Here is a 25,612-nt window from a genome sequence, read left to right as displayed (position 1 = left end):
TCCATATCTTCTTGAGGAAGCGGCATGGTAGCGCCACGAAACGCGCATCGGGGCCATCTCACCGGCGAGACCACCTTCCTCTACCTCCCCCCTGCATCGGTAAGCCTATTTTCTTTAGTTACTGTCGCGGTATGGACTATCTACCATTGCTACTTTAGGATTGCGCACTTGCCGGGCATTTATTTGGATTACTGGGCACAGCAGTGATATTTTGGGCTTACCGTGTCATTACTATTTCGCACATAGAACCTTGGTCTTTTCCCTCTGTGTTAGTTACGTTTTAATATGAACATAAGGGTGAATGACCTCGGGGAGATCAAAACATCCAACACTGCGGAGACACCATCACGTGTTTCTCAACGCAGTGATCCAGAACACTGCCCCCATCCCTAAAGGGAAATATGCAAATGCATGTAGAAAAGTTGCGGAGACACCATCACGTGTTTCTCAACGCAAGCAATGAATAGCCAGGTCTTTCACCAGGAAGGAACAACCACGGGAAGGGCAGCATCCAATAAAGGAAAACCACCTATGCCAAAACATGGTATCCATCCACAGACAGCTGTTTCGGGGTATTTGCCCCTTATCAGTGTGGAGTAGGAAACTGGCTATTAGGAGCAGTGCCTGGTGAAAAGACTATGAACATTAGGGTGAATGACCTCGGGGAGATCAAAACATCCAACACCACGGAGACACCATCACGTGTTTCTCAATGCAGCGATCCATTGCTTGTGTTGAGAAACACGTGATGGTGTCTCCGCAGCTTTTCTACATGCATTTGCATATTTCCCTTTAGGGATGGGGGCAGTGTTCTGGATCACTGCGTTGAGAAACACGTTATGGTGTCTCCGCGGTGTTGGATGTTTTGATTTCCCCGAGGTCATTCACCCTTATGTTCATAGTCTTTTCACCAGCCACTGCTCCTAATAGCCAGTTTCCTACTCCACACTGATGAGGGGCAAATACCCCGAAACAGCTGTCTGTGGATGGATACCATGTTTTGGCATAGGTGGTTTTCCTTTATTGGATGCTGCCCTTCCCGTGGTTGTTCCTTCCTGGTGAAAGACCTGGCTATTCATTGCTTGCGTTGAGAAACACGTGATGGTGTCTCCGCAGCTTTTCTACATGCATTTGCATATTTCGCCTTTAGGGATGGGGGCAGTGTTCTGGATCACTGCGTTGAGAAACACGTGATGGTGTCTCCGCGGTGTTGGATGTTTTGATCTCCCCGAGGTCATTCACCCTTATGTTCATAGTCTTTTCACCAGGCACTGCTCCTAATAGCCAGTTTCCTACTCCACACTGATGAGGGGCAAATACCCCGAAACAGCTGTCTGTGGATGGATACCATGTTTTGGCATAGGTGGTTTTCCTTTATTGGATGCTGCCCTTCCCGTGGTTCCTTCCTGGTGAAAGACCTGGCTATTCATTGCTTGCGTTGAGAAACACGTGATGGTGTCTCCACAGCTTTTCTACATGCATTTGCATATTTTCCTTTAGGGATGGGGGCAGTGTTCTGGATCACTGCGTTGAGAAACACGTGATGGTGTCTCCGCGGTGTTGGATGTTTTGATCTCCCCGAGGTCATTAACCCCTATGTTCATAGTCTTTTCACCAGGTACTGCTCCTAATAGCCAGTTTCCTACTCCACACTGATGAGGGGCAAATACCCCGAAACAGCTGTCTGTGGATGGATACCATGTTTTGGCATAGGTGGATTTCCTTTATTGAATGCTGTCCTTCCCGTGGTTGTTCCTTCCTGGTGAAAGACCTGGCTATTCATTGCTTGCGTTGAGAAACACGTGATGGTGTCTCCGCAGCTTTTCTACATGCATTTGCATATTTCCCTTTAGGGATGGGGGCAGTGTTCTGGATCACTGCGTTGAGAAACACGTGATGGTGTCTCCGCGGTGTTGGATGTTTTGATCTCCCCGAGGTCATTCACCCTTATGTTCATAGTCTTTTCACCAGGCACTGCTCCTAATAGCCAGTTTCCTACTCCACACTGATGAGGGGCAAATACCCCGAAACAGCTGTCTGTGGATGGATACCATGTTTTGGCATAGGTGGTTTTCCTTTATTGGATGCTGCCCTTCCCGTGGTTGTTCCTTCCTGGTGAAAGACCTGGCTATTCATTGCTTGCGTTGAGAAACACGTGATGGTGTCTCCGCAGCTTTTCTACATGCAGTTACGTTTTAATACTAGGGTGGTAGAGGGGTGGTATTCCCCTTCTCTGTGATTTTCTGGAATACGTGTATTTATTGTATTACTCATGTCCGTTTTTAAATATTTGTACTAATAAAGATTCTGTTTGGATACATCTTTACTATATGCTCCCTGTTCTCCTCTTTTTTGCATATATTATATGGAGCGGATATAAACTGTCTGGGTATATACTATATATACTGATACTCCTACCTAGATTTTTTGATTATGACTTCGGGATTCCTGTTATTACTATGGCCACAGTGTAGAATGTCTGATTTTGTGTAAATTCACTTTTTAGAAGGTTTTTTCTATTGAACATACACAGCGGGAAAAGCTGGAGGAAACAGACCTGTCCTCAAGCGAAGTTCCTCAGGGGTATCGGCTTTTAAGTCAAACATCAAATACCCATAAGGTTCACGCGTGGCATCCTCAAAAGCTTCTAAGAAAAAAGATGTTTTTCCCGGGTACATTTGTCACAGTAGTGTTACGATTTGTAATTTATCTCGAGGGTTATTAAAAAGGACCATGTATTTGTGTTTAAATTTATAGTGCAACTTTTTTTTCCTTGACAAAATATGTTTTGCACCATGTAGAAAATGCTGAGATTTCTGTCATGTACATACTTGGTAAATGCTTTTACTATTATCACTAGCACTCTCCATGAGATCATCGACAATAGTCAAATTTACCTTTTCAGGAGGGAATAATTCATCATCTACGAATGTATGCGGCAGACCCTCCACAAATCTGATGCTGGGAAAAGAAAGAGTAATTCCGTCATATAGCTTCTGCCAACACAAATAAAACCAAACAATATTATCGGGATTGTGAGAAAAATGAGTTTCAATATTACGTAACAGTTGTTTCACAAAATAACTTTTTCCAGAATTAGGAAGACCTGCTAGAATGCATGATAATGGGTGTTGCAGGCGGGGATCCATCACAATACGTATCTAATATCCAAAAGGGACGGTGGTAAAATCGTCTAACAGTAGACGTTTTGTGTAAACACACTTTTGTGTTTTGCGTAATGCTCTTGTTTCAATGTCCCAATACTTTTTATTTTTCACAATGCCGGGCTGTTCACCGATAATACACTTCTGTGTTTCAGAATTGGAATTACGCGGATAGTCCAGTACTAGGTCTTTTAGACTGCTGAAATTAATAGATTGTGTGTTACCACATTTAGGGTACCGTCACACAGTGCCATTTTCATCGCTACGACGGCACGATTCGTGACGTTGCAGTGTCGTATGATTATCGCTCCAGCGTCGTAGACTGCGGTCACACGTTGCAATACACGGCGCTGGAGCGATAATTTCATGACGTATTTGCGATGTAGAAGCCGTTGGTTACTGTGCGCACATCGTATACAACCTGTGTCACACGATGCAATCATGCCGCCACAGCGGGACACTAGACGACGAAAGAAAGTTTCAAACGATCTGCTACGACGTACGATTCTCAGCGGGGTTCCGGATCGCAGTAGCGTGTCAGACACTACGATATCGTAACGATATCGCTAGAACGTCACGAATCGTGCCGTCATAGCAATGAAAATGGCACTGTGTGATGGTACCCCGTTAGTGTTATCCCCTTCACTTTTAAGACAGTTTTACCAGTGTTGAGTTTGTAATCACCTAAAGGAGGACTCCAATCACCTTCTCTCTGCACAAAAATAATGGAATCTGTGTCATGATAAAGACACCTTTCCTGCAGTTTGTCCAGCAGAGAGTAAACAGCATACGCTGTTGTAAAGCATGCTATAAAAATGTTTGTGTTTTTGTTGACTGTTGTCGCAGGTCTTGACCTACTCTCTGATGAGTCCACCTTAGAGATGACGTTTCGGCGCCAGAGAGACAAGACACAGTACACTAAAGTATCTCTAGTTTATTGAGCTTACACAGACTTTTTATTCATACTTATTTCGGAAGCGGATTCACCATATATGGGCTAAGCGTTGGAGAGTTTACCATTTGTCTCCCTGTGGTTTCGCAATCATATTTTTACACAGAACATTATTCGTTATCTACCAAGGACATTTCATCCCCCATGCTCTGCTACAATCAGTTCTTGAGCAACAACAGCTGCATGAAGAATAGTGAATAACAACTTGTTTGTCTCAACTTTAGTAACACAAAAAATGGAGGCAAGCAAGATAAAATGGATCCTGCTATAACAAATTCCCCCATTTTATTCACTATTCTGAATAAGCTGTACTGTTTCCTGGCTATAGGATTTGTTAGTATATATCATCATCAGCTGTGTGAGTGCAGAATTTCCCAGTACATACAGAGATACACTTAAAAACTATTTTGAACACTATATATGCAATAAGGACAATCGCAACAATATGCAATAAGCTTTGTAAAATCCCAGCTACCCAGCCCCTGATCCCCTTAAACCAATTGGCTGGGTTGAGGAAAGAGAAAGTATCTGACCACCAGCTGTCCTTAGTGCGATCATTATCTTTGTCATATTGGTTTCTGAGTCTTTGAATGTCATCTAACTTTAGCTTCATCCTTATAGTACTATTTGGATCTATATAATGGCAGCAAGCAGGTCCAATAACCTGACACATACCACCTTGTGCTGCTGCTAGATAGTCTAGTACTATAGTATGCTGGTTGGTTACTATAATGAGTTTAATTTGGACGGCAATGGTGGTATTTAGTATATCCAATATATCCCAAATTTGGTAATCTAGATAGTCTGTGGCCCTAACCAATTTATCCCACATTTGTGTAATCATAGGGTAAATAAAAATAGAACTGACAATTTTATTGGCTATACCCATTTGCACTATGTGTGGTCTCCCTGAAGGGCGGGGCGTATTATCCGCAGCTCTTTTATATAACGTATGTTTAGGTATTGCCTGTGTATCCAATTGCTTGTTTGGAATTACAAAGGTGGCCGGAGTCAAGCGACCCAGAGTGCAGGTGCCTGTTACCCCTACTGGAAGCCATTTATATGCATTGTTTCCGCATACCCAGAACATACCATCAGGCAAATCCCACAGGGCTGAATGTTGCAGTAGCAATTTATGGACTAAGTCCACGAATGCAGATGCATTTTGGAGCATACACCATGGTGGGGATTGTCCTAAAGGGCTACAGTAGCCTGCATCAGGGTTTCCGCAAATAGGTGTTCCTGGCACAAATTCAGAGGACTCTTTACAAGGTAGTTTGCCAGGAATGCTGGAGCAGGTTTCGTTGGAACCCCATGGGAATAATTCAGAGAATTTCCAAGACATATTATGCAACCTTCTCTCTACTGAACTTGGTTTGAAGGCATCACTAGAGTGTGAGGTGATATTGAAACTAACCTGTAGATCTTGGGTTGGGACTTGCCCTAAATCAATTCGTCCAGTCTTATTCCTAGGTACCCAGGCCCCACCCTTATAGGCCAAATATTGTAGATGTGTACTACTTCCTGAGAGATTACCTTGCCACCAAGGGTATCCCACCCATCCTACAATCGGTATAACGACGGAAGTGTTCCACAACTTAACATTGTTCGTGGCGTTATTGGCAAGTGTGTCAGAACAATTAGTCCAGGCAAACAGTTCCTCAGGTGACACAGGGATAGATAAGAAGGGGATACTTGTGGCTGACGTTGGTGAATGCGTACAGATCCAACAGTCTGATAAGGGCTGGGAATTTCTCAACAAGTCATCTATCAATTTTCTGTGATGTTGCACAAACTTATTATTCAAGGATGTTGGAGAATTCAGACTGTCCCATGCAATTACGCATAATATCATGGAAATCTAAACCAGCCAAAACATTATGTTTCCTTTATCGGCTGTCGGGTTCTTTAACTCGCTTGCAGTGTGATACATGGATCCAACTAGGTTTTCCTTCGAGCTTGACAGCTGTGGCTGTGGTCAGGAGCACTTGGTATGGTCGGTCAAATCTTGGTTCCAGGCTCTTCCGGACGTGCCGCTTTATCACTATCCATTCCCCTGGCTCCAAGGGATGGTGTCCAGGAACCTTGTCTGGGTCTGGAAGAGAACTGAAGACAGTTAAATGCACTTTGGCAAGGTGTCCATGTAAGGCCTGCACATAGCTAGTCAAGTCCTGGTACTTGAGCTGCAACTGCTGTGGAAAGAAACATCCAAGATTGGGGCCCCTGCCAAACAGAATCTCATATGGTGACAGTCCTGTCTTCCTGTTTGGGGTATATCTTACTGAAAACAAAGCCAGAGGAAGGCATTATGTCCATGGTTTACCAGTCTCTGCCATTGCCTTCTGGATTTTAAGCTTAAGAGTTCCATTTAGTCTCTCCACTTTTCCACTGCTTTGTGGATGGTATGGTGTATGCAATGCTTGACTTACCCCCAGTGCTGTGGGAACCCCGATCGCTTTCAATGACCTCAGGATCTCCATACCTACATATGATCTCAGCCATCAGTTTCTTCGCTGTTGTCTTAGCCGTAGCTTTGGCAACTGGGTAGGCTTCTGGCCAACCTGAGAATAAATCAATGTAGACCAACACATACTCATGTGTCCCTACCCTAGGCAACTGAATATAATCAATCTGCAGTCTCTGGAATGGGTAAAGGGGCCGGGGAGTGTGTTTGGATGGAGTTTTCACTGTCCTACCCTGATTATGTGTGGCACATATCATGCAGCTCTGTACCTGCCTTTCTGCGCAGATGGAAAACCTGGGGGCAATCCATTGTTTCTGTAGGGTGTCACACATGGCCATCTTCTAGTGGTGCACATTCCCGTGCAGAACCTGTGCCATCATTGGGTACAATACCTGTGGTAGGCAGACCTTTTTACCCCTCCCCATAGCCCAGTGACGGTATCAGAGCAAGCTCCTATCTTTTGCCACCTATTTTTCTCCTCCTTACTTGCCTGTTCTTGTAACTGGGCTAAGATGTCTTTTGACACAAGTGGAGATGGTGGGGTGTCCAGGTGACGTACTTTAGAGGCTACAGGAGTGCTTGCTGCTTTCTTGGCAGCCAGGTCTGCCAGTGTGTCACCCTTTGTTTGTCCATCAGTGCCTTTGGTATGTGCATTTACCTTTATGATGCCTGCTTGGGTGGGAAGTTGTAGTGCATTCATAAGTTGCTGGACTGCCTCAGCATGTTTAATGGGGTGGCCATTTGCTGTTAGGAAAGCTTTGGCTCTCCAGATAGGCCCATAACCGTGTGCAATGCGAAAGGCATACCTGGAATCAGTGTAGATATTTACAGTCTTACCTTCTGCTAGTTTGCACGCTTCTGTGAGCGCCTTGAGCTCTGCTTCTTGTACAGACATATGAGCTGGCATTGACTCTGCCTTGATTACCTCATGTTCTGAGACCACAGCATATCCGGTACAGAAGCGTCCTTGGTCATCTTGGTGACGGGATCCATCTACAAAAAGCTCAAAATCAGTATTAGGTATGGGCACACTAGAGACAGTAGGGAGACCAGCCGTTTCCTGAGATCAATTCCAGACAATCATGTGGGTTGGAAACCTGATCTTGTTCCCCTGGATCCATTCTAGAAAGAGAAAAAGTGTCCTTTTCCATGTCACCTCCCCCTCCCCCATTTGGATCCATAGGAACTGGGAGAAGAGTAGCGGGGTTTAGGACAGTGCACCTTTTCAAAGTCACATTAGTAGGCATGAGAATAGCACACTGAAGTCGCAGCTGTCTGGCCATGGACAGGTGGCTAGGTTGTACTTGGTTAAGGATACTATGTACATCATGTGGGGTATGGACCGTCAGTGGGTGATCCAAAACAATCTCTGAAGACTTGTGTAGCAACAGCTGGACAGACAACACAGCCCGAACACAAGAGGGACTTCCTCTTGCCACTGTATCCAGGCGGCCGCTGTAATAAGCAATAGGTCTCTGTCTCCATGAAGCTGAGTCAGCACACCCGTAGCATGTCCTGCATTTTCATGAAGAAAGAGAATAAAGGGAAGGGCATAAATGGGGATGCCCAAAGCTAGAGAGAAAACAATGCATAATTCATAGCTCCCAACTGTCCCTCATTGTGCGGGACTGTCCCGGTTTTCAGCCTTTGCCCCGCTGTCCAGCACGGGACGCTCTGATCCCACAGACAGCAGGAGAACCCAGCCGACACGCCCCCTTGTAAGCCATGCCCTGGGCCCTTACCCTTCCGTATGGCTGCCTGCTTTCTGTGCACAGGACCTGTGATGAGGTCACAGGAGGGGAGGAATCAGTGGTCACATGATCGGGAACTCCGTGGATTGCAGGACTTGGCTGCCTGTGCTGGTTGCCAACTTTGCCACATGGTGCTGCAGCCGCAGGATAAGGTAAGTAATGCCTTGTGTGGGGTAAGGAGGTGTACAGTGTGGATGTAGCAGAGCCGTGTGTGTACGAGGTGTATAGAGTGGAGCCATGTGTGTGCGAGGTGTATGGAGCAGAGCCGTGTGTGTGCGAGGTGTATGGAGTGGAGCCGTGTGTGTACGAGGTGTATGGAGCGGAGCCGTGTGTGTACGAGGTGTATGGAGCGGAGCCGTGTGTACGAGGTGTATGGAGCCGAGCTGTGTGTGTACGAGGTGTATGGAGTGGAGCCGTGTGTGTACGAGGTGTATGGAGCGGAGCCGTGTGTGTACGAGGTGTATGGAGCGGAGCCGTGTGTGTACGAGGTGTATGGAGCGGAGCCGTGTGTGTACGAGGTGTATGGAGCGGAGCCGTGTGTGTGCGAGGTGTATGGAGCGGAGCCATGTGTGTGCGAGGTGTATGGAGTGGAGCCATGTGTGTGCGAGGTGTATGGAGCAGAGCCGTGTGTGTGCGAGGTGTATGGAGCGGAGCCGTATGTGTGCGAGGTGTATGGAGCGGAGCCGTGTGTGTACGAGGTGTATGGAGCGGAGCTGTGTGTGTGCGAGGTGTATGGAGCGGAGCCGTGTGTACGAGGTGTATGGAGCGGAGCCGTGTGTGTACGAGGTGTATGGAGCAGAGCCGTGTGTGTACGAGGTGTATGGAGCGGAGCCGTATGTATGCGAGGTGTATGGAGCGGAGCCGTGTGTGAAAAGTGTACGGAGCATAGCCGCGTGTGTAGGAGTAGCTATGTGTGGCCATTATATGGTACGAAGTATCATGTGCGGCCAATATACAGTATGGAGCATCATGTGCGGCCAATATACAGTATAGAGCATCATGTGCGGTCATTATACAGCATGGAGCATCATGTGAGGTCATTATACAGTATGGAGCATCATGTGCGATCATTATACAGTATTGAGCATCATGTGGGGTCAATATACAGTATGGAGCATCATGTGCGGCCAATATACAGTATGGAGCATCATGTGCGGTCATTATACAGTATGGAGCATCATGTGCGGTCTGTAATGATCCGGTGGTAGGATCTCAAAACTGACCTGACACATGTGACCAGAATATAGGACCAGTTCTGGGGAGGTGGAAGCTATACTGACCGCAATCCTGATCCTATCCACAAACACTAAAGGCAGCCGTGGAGCGTTCCTAAAATCCTAGACGCCACGTTCACAGCCTGAGAAACTGACTACCCCTAGAGAGAAAGCAAAGACCTCACTTGCCTCAGAGAAATAACCCCAAAGATTTAGTCAGCCCCCCACAAATAATAACGGTGAGTTAAGGGGAAAAGACAAACGTAGAAATGAAACAGGTTTAGCAAATGAGGCCTGCTAACACTAGATAGACTGAAAATAGATAGGAGTCTGTGCGGTCAGTAAAAAACTATCAAAAATAAACCACGCAGAGAATACAAGAACCCCCACACCGACTCACGATGTGAGGGGCGCACTCTGCACCCCAGAACTAACCAGCAAGCGCAAGATCACATATAAGCAAGCTGGACTGAACTCATCATATACAGAGAAACGTTTTCAAGGAAATAATGAGCAAAATGAACAAACAAACTTAACTTCTCCAGCAGGAGACTGGTCACAAGGAATATTCAGGAGCTCTCAGAAACAGGACTGAATAGACCGACAGCAGGCAACAAATGAAGGGCCAGGTGAATTAAATAAGCCTCAGCATAGCAGGAAGTGAAGAAGCTGAGCCCAGCCAAGACCAGCCATATCGCTAAAGGCCACCAGAGGGAGCCCAAGAACAAACTCACACAATATCGCTCATGACCACAGGAGGGAGCCCGAGAACGGAATTCACAACAGCACCCCCCCTTGAGAAGGGGTCACCGAACCCTCACCAGAGCTCCCAGGCCGATCAGGACGAGCCGAATGAAAGGCACAAACCAAATCGGCCGCATGGACATCGGAGGCGACAACCCAGGAATTATCCTCCTGACCATAGCCCTTCCATTTAACTAAGTACTGAAGCTTCCGTCTCGAAATACGAGAATCCAAGATCTTCTCCACCACATACTCCAACTCTCCCTCGACCAAGACCGGAGCAGGAGGATCAACAGAAGGGACCACAGGCACCACGTATCTCCGCAACAAAGACCTATGGAATACATTATGAATGGCAAACGATGTTGGGACACAGGGTTGAGGATTTCCAAAATCTTATAAGGACCGATGAAACGAGGCTTGAACTTAGGAGAGGAAACCTTCATCTGGACATAACGAGAAGACAACCATACCAAATCCCCCACATGAAGTCGGGGACCCACACAGCGATGGTGGTTAGCAAAGCGCTGAGCCTTCTCCTGGGACAACGTCAAATTGTCCACCACATGGTTCCAAATCTGCTGCAACCTATCCACCACAGAATCCACCCCAGGACAGTCAGAGGGCTCAACCTGACCCGAGGAAAACCGAGGATGAAAACCAGAATTGCAAAAGAACCGTGAAACCAAAGTAGCAGAACTAGCCCGATTATTGAGGGTGAACTCAGCCAATGGCAGAAAAGTCACCCAATCATCCTGATCAGCAGAAACAAAACATCTCAAATAAGTTTCCAAGGTCTGATTAGTTCGTTCGGTTTGGCCATTCATCTGAGGATGGAAGGCCGACGAAAAAGACAATTCAATGCCCATCTTAGCACAAAAGGACCGCCAAAATCTGGACACAAACTGGGATCCTCTGTCAGACACAATGTTCTCCGGAATACCATGTAAACGAACCACATTCTGAAAAAACAGTGGCACCAAATCGGAGGAGGAAGGCAGCTTAGGCAAGGGTACCAAATGGACCATTTTAGAAAAACGATCACAAACCACCCAGATGACAGACATCCTCTGAGAGACAGGAAGATCCGAAATAAAATCCATGGAAATATGCGTCCAAGGCCTCTTCGGGACAGGCAAAGGCAAAAGCAATCCACTGGCACGAGAACAGCAAGGCTTGGCCCGAGCACAAATCCCACAGGACTGCACAAAGGAACGCACATCCCGCGACAAGGAAGGCCACCAAAAGGACCTCGCCACCAAATCCCTGGTACCAAAAATCCCACGATGACCCGCCAACACTGAAGAATGAACCTCGGAAATAACTCTACTGGTCCATCTGTCCGGGACAAACAGTCTCTCCGGTGGACAACGGTCAGGTCTATTGGCCTGAAACTCCTGCAACACCCGTCGCAGATCAGGAGAGATGGCAGACAAAATCACCCCCTCTTTGAGGACACCAGTCGGCTCAGAAACTTCCGGGGAGTCAGGTACAAAACTCCTAGAAAGGGCATCAGCCTTCACGTTTTTCGAACCCGGAAGATATGAAACCACGAAATTGAAACGAGAGAAAAACAGTGACCATCGAGCCTGTCTCAGATTCAACCGTTTGGCAGACTCGAGATAAGTCAAATTCTTGTGATCAGTCAAGACCACCACACGATGCTTGGCTCCCTCAAGCCAATGTCGCCACTCCTCAAATGCCCACTTCATTGCTAACAACTCACGATTACCAACATCATAATTCCGCTCGGCAGGCGAAAACTTTCTTGAAAAGAAAGCACATGGTCTCATCACAGAGCCATCAGAGCTTCTCTGCGACAAGACAGCCCCTGCTCCAATCTCAGAAGCATCAACCTCGACCTGAAAGGGAAGAGAGACATCGGGCTGGCGCAAGACAGGAGCCGAAGAAAACCGACGTTTCAGCTCCTGAAAGGCCTCCACGGCCGCAGGAGACCAATTCGTCACATCAGAACCCTTCTTGGTCAAATCCGTCAAAGGCTTAACCACGGCAGAAAAATTAGTGATGAAGCGACGGTAAAAATTAGCAAAACCCAAGAACTTCTGAAGACTCTTCACAGATGTAGGTTGAGTCCAGTCATGAATAGCCTGGACCTTGACTGGATCCATCTCAATAGTAGAAGGAGAAAAAATAAAGCCCAAAAAGGAAATTTTCTGGACTCCGAAGAGACATTTAGAGCCCTTCACAAACAAGGCATTGGCACGCAGGACCTGAAATACCATCCTGACCTGCTTCACATGAGACTCCCAATCATCGGAAAAGACCAAAATATCATCCAGGTACACAATCATAAATCTATCCAGATACTCTCGGAAAATGTCGTGCATGAAGAACTGAAACACAGAGGGGGCATTAGAAAGCCCAAAAGGCATCACCAAGTACTCAAAATGGCCTTCGGGCATATTAAATGCTGTTTTCCATTCATCGCCCTGCTTTATGCGCACAAGATTATACGCTCCTTGAAGATCTATCTTGGTGAACCAACTGGCCCCCCTAATCCGGGCAAACAGATCGGACAACAGTGGCAAGGGGTACTGAAATTTGACCGTGATGTTATTCAGAAGGCGATAATCTATACAGGGTCTCAGAGAACCATCCTTCTTGGCCACAAAAAAGAATCCCGCACCCAAAGGGGACGAGGACGGGCGAATATGCCCCTTCTCCAAGGACTCCTTTATATAACTCCGCATAGCGGCATGTTCTGGTACAGATAAATTAAAAAGTCATCCCTTAGGGAACTTACTACCAGGAATCAGATTTATAGCACAATCACAATCCCTATGAGGAGGTAGGGCACTGGATTTGGGCTCATCAAATACATCCTGGTAGTCCGACAAAAATTCAGGGACTTCAGAAGGAGTAGAAGAAGCAATTGACACCAAAGGGGCATCGCCATGAATTCCCTGGCAACCCCAACTTGACACAGACATTTCTTTCCAATCCAGGACTGGATTATGAGCCTGCAGCCATGGCAGACCCAACACGACAACATCATGCAAATTATGTAGCACAAGAAAGCGAATCACCTCCTGATGTGCAGGAGCCATGCACATGGTCACTTGAGCCCAATACTGAGGTTTATTCTTGGCCAATGGCGTAGCATCAATTCCCCTTAGTGGAATAGGGAATTGTAAAGGCTCCAAGATAAAACCACAGCGCCTGGCAAATGACAAATCCATCAAATTCAGGGCGGCACCTGAATCCACAAAAGCCATAACTGAGTAGGATGACAGAGAGCAAATCAAAGTAACAGACAAAATGAATTTAGGTTGTACAGTACCAATGGTGACAGACTTGGCGAACGTTTTTGTCCGTTTAGAGCATGCTGAGATAACATGAGTAGAATCACCACAGTAAAAGCACAACCCATTCTGACGTCTGTGGTTTTGCCGTTCAACTCTGGTCAGAGTCCTGTCGCATTGCATAGGCTCAGGTTTCTGCTCAGAAAATACCGCCAGATGGTGCACAGGTTTGCGTTCCCGCAAACGCCGATCAATCTGAATGGCCAAAGACATTGACTCATTCAGACCCGCAGGCGTGGGGAACCCCACCATAACATCTTTAAGGGCTTCAGAAAGACCCTTTCTGAAAATCGCCGCCAGGGCGCACTCATTCCATTGAGTGAGCACAGACCACTTCCTAAACTTCTGACAGTAAACCTCTGCTTCATCTGGACCCTGAGAGAGAGCCAGCAAAACCTTCTCTGCTTGGTCTACCAGATTTGGTTCCTCATAAAGCACTCCTAGCGCCAGAAAAAACGCATCCACATTTAGCAATGCAGGATCTCCTGGCGCCAGAGAGAATGCCCAATCTTGAGGGTCACCACGTAACAAAGAAATAATAATTTTAACTTGCTGAACAGAGTCACCTGAGGAGCGAGGTCTCAGAGAAAGCAATAACTTACAATTATTCTTAAAGTTCAAAAACCTAGATCTATCTCCAGAGAACAGTTCAGGAATTGGTATTTTAGGCTCTGACATAGGACTGCGGACTACATAATCCTGAATGCCCTGCACCCTTGCAGTGAGATGATCCACACTAGAAGACAGACTCTGAATGTCCATATCTGCAACTGAATTCAGAACCACCCAAAGATTAAGGGGAGGGGAGAGGCTAAACACAGTGCAGAGGAAAAAAAAAAATGACTTCAGGATTTCTCTTCTCCCTCATCTGCTGCATTAACACTTTCTGGCCTGCTGTACTGTTATGATCCGGTGGTAGGATCTCAAAACTGACCTGACACATGTGACCAGAATATAGGACCAGTACTGGGGAGGTGGAAGCTATACTGACCGCAATCCTGATCCTATCCACAAACACTAAAGGCAGCCGTGGAGCGTTCCTAAAATCCTAGACGCCACGTTCACAGCCTGAGAAACTGACTACCCCTAGAGAGAAAGCAAAGACCTCACTTGCCTCAGAGAAATAACCCCAAAGATTTAGTCAGCCCCCCACAAATAATAACGGTGAGTTAAGGGGAAAAGACAAACGTAGAAATGAAACAGGTTTAGCAAATGAGGCCCGCTAACGCTAGATAGACTGAAAATAGATAGGAGTCTGTGCAGTCAGTAAAAAACTGTCAAAAATAAACCACGCAGAGAATACAAGAACCCCCACACCGACTCACGATGTGAGGGGCGCACTCTGCACCCCAGAACTAACCAGCAAGCGCAAGATCACATATAAGCAAGCTGGACTGAACTCATCATATACAGAGAAACGTTTTCAAGGAAATAATGAGCAAAATGAACAAACAAACTTAACTTCTCCAGCAGGAGACTGGTCACAAGGAATATTCAGGAGCTCTCAGAAACAGGACTGAATACACCGACAGCAGGCAACAAATGAAGGGCCAGGTGAATTAAATAGGCCTCAGCATAGCAGGAAATGAAGAAGCTGAGCCCAGCCAAGACCAGCCATATCGCTAAAGGCCACCAGAGGGAGCCCCAGAACAAACTCACACAATATCGCTCATGACCACAGGAGGGAGCCCGAGAACGGAATTCACAACAGCGGTCATTATACAGTATGGAGCATCATGTGCAGTCATTATACAGTATGGAGCATCATGTGCGGTCATTATACAGTATGAAGCATCATGTGCGGTCATTATACCGTATGGAGCATCATGTGTGGCCGTTATACAGTATGGAGCATCATGTATGGCCATTATACAGTATGGAGCATCATGTGTGGTCATCATACAGTATGGTGTTGTGAATTTGGTTTCTGGGCTCCCCCGGTGGTCACTGGTGGTACTGAACTTGTGTGCTTCATCGCCTCTGTTCACCTGTTTCCATCAGGATGTGGGAGTTGTCTATTTAGCCTTGCTCCTCAGTCATTTCTATGCCGGCCAACAATGTTACCAGAAGCCTTTCTGTTGCATGTTCCTGCTCCTAGACTACTATCAGCTAAGTTGGACTTGTAGTCCTAAGTTTGTTTTGCATTTTTGTTCCAGTTCTCTGTGATTGTTTATTTCTGAGGCTGGAAGCTCTTGTGAGCTGGAATTGCCACTCTGGTGTCATGAGTTGATATTAGAGTCTTAAAGTAATTCCAGGATGGTGTTTTGAAAGGGTTTTCAGCTGACTGTGAAGTTCCCTTTTCTGTCTTCCTACTATCTAGTAAGCGGACCTCAATTTGCTAAACCTATCTTCATACTTCGTATGTCAATTTCCTCTGAAATCACCGACAATATATGTGGGGGCTACTGTCTGCCTTTTGGGGAAAATTTCTCTAGAGGTAAGCCAGGTCTGTATTTTCCTCTGCTAGGGTCAGTCAGTTCTCCGGCTGGCGCTGGGCGTCTAGGGATAAAACGTAGGCATGCTACCCGGCCACTGTTATTTGTGCGGTAGGTTTAGCTCACAGTCAGCTCGAGTTCCCATCTTCCAAGAGCTAGTCCTTTTTGTATGCTTTACTACGTTCTCTTGCCATTGAGAACCATGACAGTTTGGCCGGCCAAGGGTTTAAATTATTGGCAGAAGAAAGGAGAGAAAAGAAGTCTGCAGAGAATTTTTTTTTTTTTTTTCTGAGTTTGCTCATTAGTTGATTCACAAGCATCTCTGTTTACTGCAGCCTTCGTCTCTCTCTCCTTCTAATCCTTGAATGGTTCTGACTTCACCTGATGAAAATGGATCCTCAGAGTTTAGCTACAGGTCTGAACAATCTCGCTATGAAGGTTCAAAGTTTACAGGATTTTGTAATTCATGCTCCTATATCTGAACCTAGAGTACCTTTGCCTGAATTTTTCTCCGGGGATAGATCTCGCTTCCAGAATTTCAAACATAATTGTAAATTATTTTTGTCTCTGAGATCTCGCTCCGCTGGAGATCCTGCACAGCAGGTCAGGATTGTAATATCCTTGCTCCGGGGCGACCCTCAGGATTGGGCATTTGCTTTGGCACCAGGGGATCCTGCGTTGCTCAATGTGGATGCGTTTTTCCTGGCTTTGGGGTTGCTTTATGAGGAACCTCATTTAGAGATTCAGGCTGAAAAAGCCTTGATGGCCCTGTCTCAAGGGCAAGATGAGGCTGAAATATACTGCCAAAAATTTCGTAAGTGGTCTGTGCTTACTCAGTGGAATGAGTGCGCCCTGGCGGCGAATTTCAGAGAGGGTCTCTCTGATGCCATTAAAGATGTTATGGTGGGGTTCCCTGTGCCTGCAGGTCTGAATGAGTCCATGACAATGGCTATTCAGATTGATCGGCGTTTGCGGGAGCGCAAACCTGTGCACCATTTGGCGGTGTCTACTGAGAAGGCGCCAGAGATTATGCAATGTGATAGAATTCTGTCCAGAAGCGAACAACAGAATTTTAGGCGAAAAAATGGGTTATGCTTCTATTGTGGCGATTCAACTCATGTTATATCAGCATGCTCTAAACGTACTAAGAAGGTTGATAAGTCTGTTTCAATTGGTACTTTACAGTCCAAGTTTATTCTATCTGTGACCCTGATTTGCTCTTTATCGTCTATTACCGCGGACGCCTATGTCGACTCTGGCGCCGCTTTGAGTCTTATGGATTGGTCCTTTGCCAAACGCTGTGGGTTTAATTTAGAGCCTCTGGAAGTTCCTATACCTCTGAAGGGTATTGACTCCACGCCATTGGCTAGTAATAAACCACAATACTGGACACAAGTAACTATGCGTATTAATCCGGATCACCAGGAGATTATTTGCTTCCTTGTGTTGTATAATCTACATGATGTGTTGGTGCTTGGATTGCCATGGCTGCAATCTCATAACCCAGTCCTCGACTGGAAAGCAATGTCTGTGTTAAGCTGGGGATGTCAGGGGACTCATGGGGACGTACCTTTGGTTTCCATTTCGTCATCTATTCCCTCTGAGATTCCGGAATTTTTATCTGATTATCGTGACGTTTTTGAGGAGCCTAAACTTGGTTCACTACCTCCGCACAGAGATTGCGATTGTACAATAGATCTGATTCCGGGCAGTAAGTTTCCAAAGGGTCGTTTATTTAATCTATCTGTGCCTGAACACGCTGCTATGCGGGAATATATTAAGGAGTCCTTGGAAAAGGGACATATTCGTCCTTCGTCATCTCCCTTAGGAGCCGGTTTTTTCTTTGTATCTAAAAAAGATGGCTCTTTGAGGCCGTGTATTGATTATCGGCTTTTGAATAAAATCACGGTTAAATATCAGTATCCTTTGCCACTGCTTACTGATTTGTTTGCTCGAATAAAGGGGGCCAAGTGGTTCTCTAAGATTGATCTTCGTGGGGCGTATAATTTAGTGCGAATTAAGCAGGGAGATGAGTGGAAAACCGCATTTAATACGCCTGAGGGTCATTTTGAGTATTTAGTAATGCCTTTTGGTCTTTCAAATGCCCCTTCAGTCTTTCAGTCTTTTATGCATGACATTTTCCGTGAATATTTGGATAAATTTATGATTGTGTATCTGGATGATATTTTGATTTTTTCGGACGACTGGGACTCTCATGTCCAACAGGTCAGGAGGGTTTTTCAGGTTTTGCGCTCTAATTCCTTGTGTGTAAAGGGTTCTAAGTGCGTTTTTGGGGTTCAAAAGATTTCGTTTTTGGGGTACATTTTTTCCCCCTCTTCCATTGAGATGGACCCTGTCAAGGTTCAGGCTATTTGTGATTGGACGCAACCCTCTTCTCTTAAGAGCCTTCAGAAGTTTTTGGGCTTTGCTAATTTTTATCGTCGATTTATAACTGGTTTTTCTGATGTTGCTAAACCGTTGACTGATTTGACTAAGAAGGGTGCTGATGTTGCTGATTGGTCCCCTGCTGCTGTGGAGGCCTTTCGGGAGCTTAAGCGCCGCTTTTCTTCCGCCCCTGTATTGCGTCAGCCTGATGTTACTCTTCCTTTTCAGGTTGAGGTCGACGCTTCAGAAATCGGAGCTGGGGCGGTTTTGTCGCAGAAAAGTTCCGACTGCTCCGTGATGAGACCTTGCGCGTTCTTTTCTCGTAAATTTTCGCCCGCTGAGCGAAATTATGATATTGGTAATCGGGAGCTCTTGGCTATGAAGTGGGCTTTTGAGGAGTGGCGTCATTGGCTTGAGGGGGCTAGACATCAGGTGGTGGTATTGACTGACCACAAGAATTTGATTTATCTTGAGTCTGCCAGGCGCCTGAATCCTAGACAGGCGCGCTGGTCGTTATTTTTTTCTCGGTTTAATTTTGTGGTTTCTTACCTACCGGGTTCTAAAAATGTGAAGGCGGATGCCCTTTCTAGGAGTTTTGAGCCTGATTCCCCTGGTAATTCTGAACCTACAGGTATCCTTAAGGATGGAGTGATATTATCTGCTGTTTCCCCAGACTTGCGACGGGTCTTGCAGGAGTTTCAGGCGGATAGACCTGATCGTTGCCCGCCTGGTAGAATATTTGTTCCTGATGATTGGACCAGTAGAGTCATATCGGAGGTCCATTCTTCTGCGTTAGCTGGTCATCCTGGAATCTTTGGTACCAGGGATTTGGTGGCTAGGTCCTTCTGGTGGCCTTCCCTGTCGCGAGATGTGCGAGGTTTTGTGCAGTCTTGTGATGTTTGTGCTCGGGCCAAGCCTTGTTGTTCTCGGGCTAGTGGATTGTTGTTATCTTTGCCTATTCCGAAGAGGCCTTGGACTCACATCTCCATGGATTTTATTTCTGATCTCCCTGTTTCTCAGAAGATGTCTGTCATCTGGGTGGTGTGTGACCGTTTCTCTAAGATGGTCCATTTGGTCCCCTTGCCTAAATTGCCTTCCTCATCCGAGCTGGTTCCTCTGTTTTTTCAAAATGTTGTTCGCTTGCATGGTATTCCGGAGAATATCGTGTCTGACAGGGGAACCCAATTCGTGTCTAGATTTTGGCGAGCGTTCTGTGCTAGGATGGGCATTGATTTGTCTTTTTCGTCTGCTTTCCATCCTCAGACTAATGGCCAGACCGAGCGAACTAATCAGACATTGGAGACTTATTTGAGGTGTTTTGTGTCTGCGGATCAGGATGATTGGGTTGCCTTTTTGCCCTTGGCGGAGTTTGCCCTCAATAATCGGGCTAGTTCTGCCACCTTGGTTTCTCCTTTCTTCTGTAATTCGGGGTTTCATCCTCGTTTCTCTTCCGGTCAGGTGGAGTCTTCGGATTGTCCTGGAGTGGATGCTGTGGTGGAGAGGTTGCATCAGATTTGGGGGCATGTGGTGGACAATTTGAAGTTATCCCAGGAGAAGACTCAGCATTTTGCCAACCGCCGTCGTTGTGTTGGTCCTCGTCTTTGTGTTGGGGACTTGGTGTGGTTGTCTTCTCGTTTTGTCCCTATGAAGGTTTCTTCTCCTAAGTTTAAGCCTCGGTTCATCGGCCCGTACAAGATATTGGAGATTCTTAACCCTGTGTCCTTTCGTTTGGACCTCCCTGCATCTTTTTCTATTCATAATGTCTTCCATCGGTCATTGTTGCGCAGGTATGAGGTACCGGTTGTGCCTTCCGTTGAGCCTCCTGCTCCGGTGTTGGTTGAGGGTGAGTTGGAGTACGTTGTCGAGAAGATCTTGGACTCCCGTGTTTCCAGACGGAGACTTCAGTATCTGGTCAAGTGGAAGGGCTACGGTCAGGAGGATAATTCTTGGGTGACAGCCTCTGATGTTCATGCCTCCGATTTGGTCCGTGCCTTTCATAGGGCTCATCCTGATCGCCCTGGTGGTTCTGGTGAGGGTTCGGTGCCCCCTCCTTGAGGGGGGGGGTACTGTTGTGAATTTGGTGTCTGGGCTCCCCCGGTGGTCACTGGTGGTACTGAACTTGTGTGCTTCATCGCCTCTGTTCACCTGTTTCCATCAGGATGTGGGAGTTGTCTATTTAGCCTTGCTCCTCAGTCATTTCTATGCCGGCCAACAATGTTACCAGAAGCCTTTCTGTTGCATGTTCCTGCTCCTAGACTACTATCAGCTAAGTTGGACTTGTAGTCCTAAGTTTGTTTTGCATTTTTGTTCCAGTTCTCTGTGATTGTTTATTTCTGAGGCTGGAAGCTCTTGTGAGCTGGAATTGCCACTCTGGTGTCATGAGTTGATATTAGAGTCTTAAAGTAATTCCAGGATGGTGTTTTGAAAGGGTTTTCAGCTGACTGTGAAGTTCCCTTTTCTGTCTTCCTACTATCTAGTAAGCGGACCTCAATTTGCTAAACCTATCTTCATACTTCGTATGTCAATTTCCTCTGAAATCACCGACAATATATGTGGGGGCTACTGTCTGCCTTTTGGGGAAAATTTCTCTAGAGGTAAGCCAGGTCTGTATTTTCCTCTGCTAGGGTCAGTCAGTTCTCCGGCTGGCGCTGGGCGTCTAGGGATAAAACGTAGGCACACTACCCGGCCACTGTTATTTGTGCGGTAGGTTTAGCTCACAGTCAGCTCGAGTTCCCATCTTCCAAGAGCTAGTCCTTTTTGTATGCTTTACTACGTTCTCTTGCCATTGAGAACCATGATAGTATGGAGCATCATGTGTGGCCATTATACAGTATGGAGCATCATGTGTGGCCATTATACAGTATGGAGCACTGTGTGGCCATATTTTTTTATTTATAATTATTGTATATGAAACAGTGGGATCAGCAGTGCTAAATGGGTGTGGTTGGGACGTGGATATGGGTGTGACTAATTATGAATGGGTGTGGTCAGAAGTGTGGCCTAAAATTTGCCGCGGCACGCATTGCGCGCCGCAATCTTTGTCCCTCTTTCCCATCTTCAAAAGTTGGGAGGTATGCATAATTTCAGAGAGTAAAAACAGTCAAGTGCCTCTGGTGTAAGGCAGAAGGGGACAGGTTGCATACAGTCATATAGAGGTTGCATTAAGATGGAGGCAGAATGAATCCATGGACGACAGTAGGAAGTTAGTCCTAGAAACACACGGAGGCCCTGCAAATTCCGTGGGGGCTGCATGTCCATGATAGTCTGTTTTCGTTCAGGGGTGAGGTGCTTTTTCCCTGGAGAGAGACAATGTCCTAGAAACACAACAGTACTTAAGCAAAACTGTAATTTTTGTTTGGATACCTTGCACCCCTGTTCATGGAGGAAAAAGAGTAAAGAGATCGTGGCCATTTTACAAAGAGAACGAGAAGGAGCACACAGCAATAGGTCATCAACATACTGAATGAGAACTACTCCTTTAACATGCCAGCCTTGTAGGACTTGTGCCATGCACTGTGAGAAGATAGTAGGGGAATTCTGGGCTCCTTGTGGTAGGACAGTCCAAGTATACTGCTTGTTGCGGAAGGTGAAAGCAAAAAGATACTGACAATCTGGGCGCAATGGAACACTGTAAAAGGCATTTGCTAAGTCAATCACTGAAAAACAAACACTGTTACCAGGTATGTATGCCAACAAGGTGTGTGGGTTAGGAACCAAGGGAGCAAGCAGTTCTGTTGCGGCATTGACTACTCTGAGGTCATGGACCATTCTATAATTCACCAGCTCCCCAGGCCTAACCTTCTTCTTTACTCGATACAGGGGAGTGTTGCAAATGGACTGTGTAGGCACAGCAACCCCTGATTCCAGCAATTTTTGTAACTGTGCTTCTATTGCAGCCTCCTGAGCAGCACTCAAAGGGTACTGACGCAATAGGGGTGGTGCTGCCCTTGGTTTCAATTTGACTATTATGGGGGGAACTTTAAGTTTTCCCACATCAGTTTTGCCTTTTGCCCGCAAATCAGTGGGGAGTTGATCCAGGGCAAGTGCAGTGGGCGGATCACTTTCTGCAGTACTTGCAGCTGCATCCAGGGCCAAAATCTTGCAGAGGGTACTGGGTTTAGGTTGAGGGGTCATAGTCACTGTTCCGTCATCATTGTAAGTAATAACCGCCTGTAGTTTCCGTAAAACGTCAGCACCTAGCAAATTACATTGACCCCTTTGGGCTACCATTAACTGAGTCAGAATGGTCTTCCCACAAATGGAGAGGGGAATGGGTTCTGTCAGTCCCAAGGTCTGGGTCGTCGCATTGAAAGCTGTGGCCATGACAAAGTCGGTGGTGTCACGGAAGGGTAATGGACAGTCTGAAGGCGTGATAACTGAGTTGACAGTGCAGCGCCCCAGAGTCTGGTCGTTGCAGTAACGTCGCTCTTCCACCAGGGGGAGTGATGGTACGTCTGATTGCACTAAAAGAGTTCACCTTGCCAGGTATCACAGTCACACATTACACTTCACACTCCGGCCGCCAGGGGGAGCAAAAGGTCCTCTCTTAGGCCACTCCTCACACATGGGTAAAACTGGGGGTTGAATAGGAAGTTAGTTAGAAAGTAGTTGGGGAGAGTTCGAGAGAGGACCTGTCAGGGGTGGGATCCTGACAGCGGCCTAGCACAGACAGATCGTTATGGAGCTGTGCCTTATAGCGGCAGACTCCTAAGAAAGGACACGAAGCGAAGTATATTGTGGAGAAGTGAGAAACGGGATCACAGCACAAAGGAGATAGAACCAGAAGGAGTCATGCCTCAAGATCAGCAACATCCTTCTGAGGCGCGTAGCCGGCGGCCGGAACGCTGAGGAAGTAAGACTCTACGCATTACTTTGAACTACGGCAGGGCAGTTAACTTTAGGCTGGCTGTCTCACCTTTACACCTAACGAAGACAACGGAGGCAATTGTGGGAGAGGGGCGTCTCTAGGGTCCCTATAAAATAACTCCAGGCCTACCCCGTCATACGGGTGCGTCCTATCCATATCATCTGGGGGACGGAGAGAGAGAACAGAAACAAACACGACAGTTGTGAGGACTATCCCGTGGTGCTCAGCAGGGAAGTACTACAACACACAGGCGCTGGTAGGAAGGCCACTGATTTCCATCTGAAAAGGGAACTCTGGATGTGCCTTCGGACCGGCCAGTCTCAGCCAGCCCTGTTAGCAGTGCTCTGGATTGTGGATGCCGAAGCCTTCAGTAAAGAGGTAAAGAGACTGCAACCCTGTGTCCTCGTTATTTACTGTGACCTACACCGTCACCTACACCTTTAATTGGGCGCCCCTTAGCAGGGCCACGGACCGGGTCAGGCCACCGTGACATCCCCAGAACCGAGAGACCCGGTACCGAGTACCCCGCTGCCCTGCGTTTGGGGGCCGCTCCATCAGCTACTGTGTCAACCTGAAAGTCAGCTGTAGTTCCTCCTGGCAGGCTCACCTGTACTGTACAGTCGGGGGTGGGAGGTAGAGTGACTAGAGGACACAGTTGCAGGCTGCCAGTTACCTATTCGTCGGTCGGGGGGTGGGAACCTTATCTGTGTATGGGTTTGTGCGACAATCTTTCCTAAAATGTCCTGGTTTCTTACATCCGTAACACAATCTAGGGCCCGTAGTGGGTCCTCCACCTCTCTGTGAGGGTCCACTCCTCTGAAAGTGAACCTTAGTCTTCTGCTTCTGCTAGTCCAAACTGACTCCATGTGCAATCTTAGCAAGATCGCCTGGGGGGCAGGATCTCCAATCTGGTCTACTTGCCATTACCTTCTCTCTCACATACTAATCAATCCCTTGCATATATGCATGACTTAACAAATGTGTCGCAGTTCTATTATCTTCACCATAACCCATATCAGACCATCGTTGTTGCAACCTGTAGAAATAATCAATGAGGAGCTCCTTCGGGTCCTGTATACAGTCTTCTAAATGCACCGATACTTCCTCCTGTCTAATCTTACAGGCTTTTTCTAGTGCCTCAACAAAGTCAGACCCTGACCTGGCATTGTTAGATTCTCCGCCTTGGGGACCATTTCCCCCATGGTACATTTTAAATGTCTCAGATGTCAGTCGGGTGGAAGGTGCTTCCCCCAGGGCTGAACACAATAACTGTTGCATGTCCTGTCTGGTTGCCTGGTAAGTGTGCTGTAACACCCTACACTGTCTGGCAAAAGTCATAGGTCGTTGGTTAATGTCTGGCAGCTGGGCAGTCAAAGACATCTGTTCTGTGGGAGACCATGGCTGATACCTACTAGCAACATGGTAAGTCGGAGGTCCACTGTCAGCTGCGCCGTCCTCCACTTTGGATCGTGTACCACTTGATACTACTGTCTGTTTCATGGGAAACAGTTTGGGAATACTTGGATACTACGTGTGGGAACTGCTTGGCCGGGGACTGCCGCAACTTACACAATAATCAGCGGTTGGTGGGTTTGTTGACCACAATGTGGGCAGATCCATTGTTCTGGTCCTGCCTGGTTTTCTGTGGGGACATAACTGGGGGGCACTGGTGGGGGTGGAGCACATGGAGGTAAGCTGGGAACGATAGTGGCTTTCCCATCTAGACATCGGTATACAAGATTATTACCTCGGGTGAATTTTTCCACTCCCTGCTCTTCATAGTGTCGGGAAGCATCTGCCCACATTCTAGCTTGCCTCAAGAGTTTCTTATCTTTAAGCCACCCTGTGTGGGTTTTCATGAAGTCATGCCATTTACCTGAATCTAATTCCCCCGAGGGGTGGAAGCCTCCTGCCTTCAAGAGCACACTAACCTGCTTCTGGGATTCCTTCCCTTCTTTCCTCTGGACTAATTCTCTAGCACTATGGAACCCTGTACTCTCTTGGTTCCCCATTCTATTGCTAGTATATGTGGAGGCTGAAAGCTTATCAGACGAACCTTTCCTCCTCACCTAGAGTAGGCTATGTCCTCCTGCCTTAGTCCTAAACTATAGGTTTACTGTGCTTACAGGTTACTGTATTAGCTTGCTTCCAAGATTGATAACACAGGTATATGAACAGACAAACAATAAACACTCCACAAGCGCACCATACAAAGATCATGGGGTCAATCATTTTAGTCTAACAGTGGAGTCATCAGTAACCACACAATGAGGGTCAATATCTGGGTTCAAGGGTACCTGAGCCGGGCAAAAG

This window comes from Ranitomeya variabilis, chromosome 1, assembly GCF_051348905.1.
Source record: "Ranitomeya variabilis isolate aRanVar5 chromosome 1, aRanVar5.hap1, whole genome shotgun sequence".
Taxonomy (NCBI): domain Eukaryota; kingdom Metazoa; phylum Chordata; class Amphibia; order Anura; family Dendrobatidae; genus Ranitomeya; species Ranitomeya variabilis.
The sequence above is the reverse complement of the archived record's forward strand: the minus strand, read 5'-3'. Positions refer to the sequence as shown.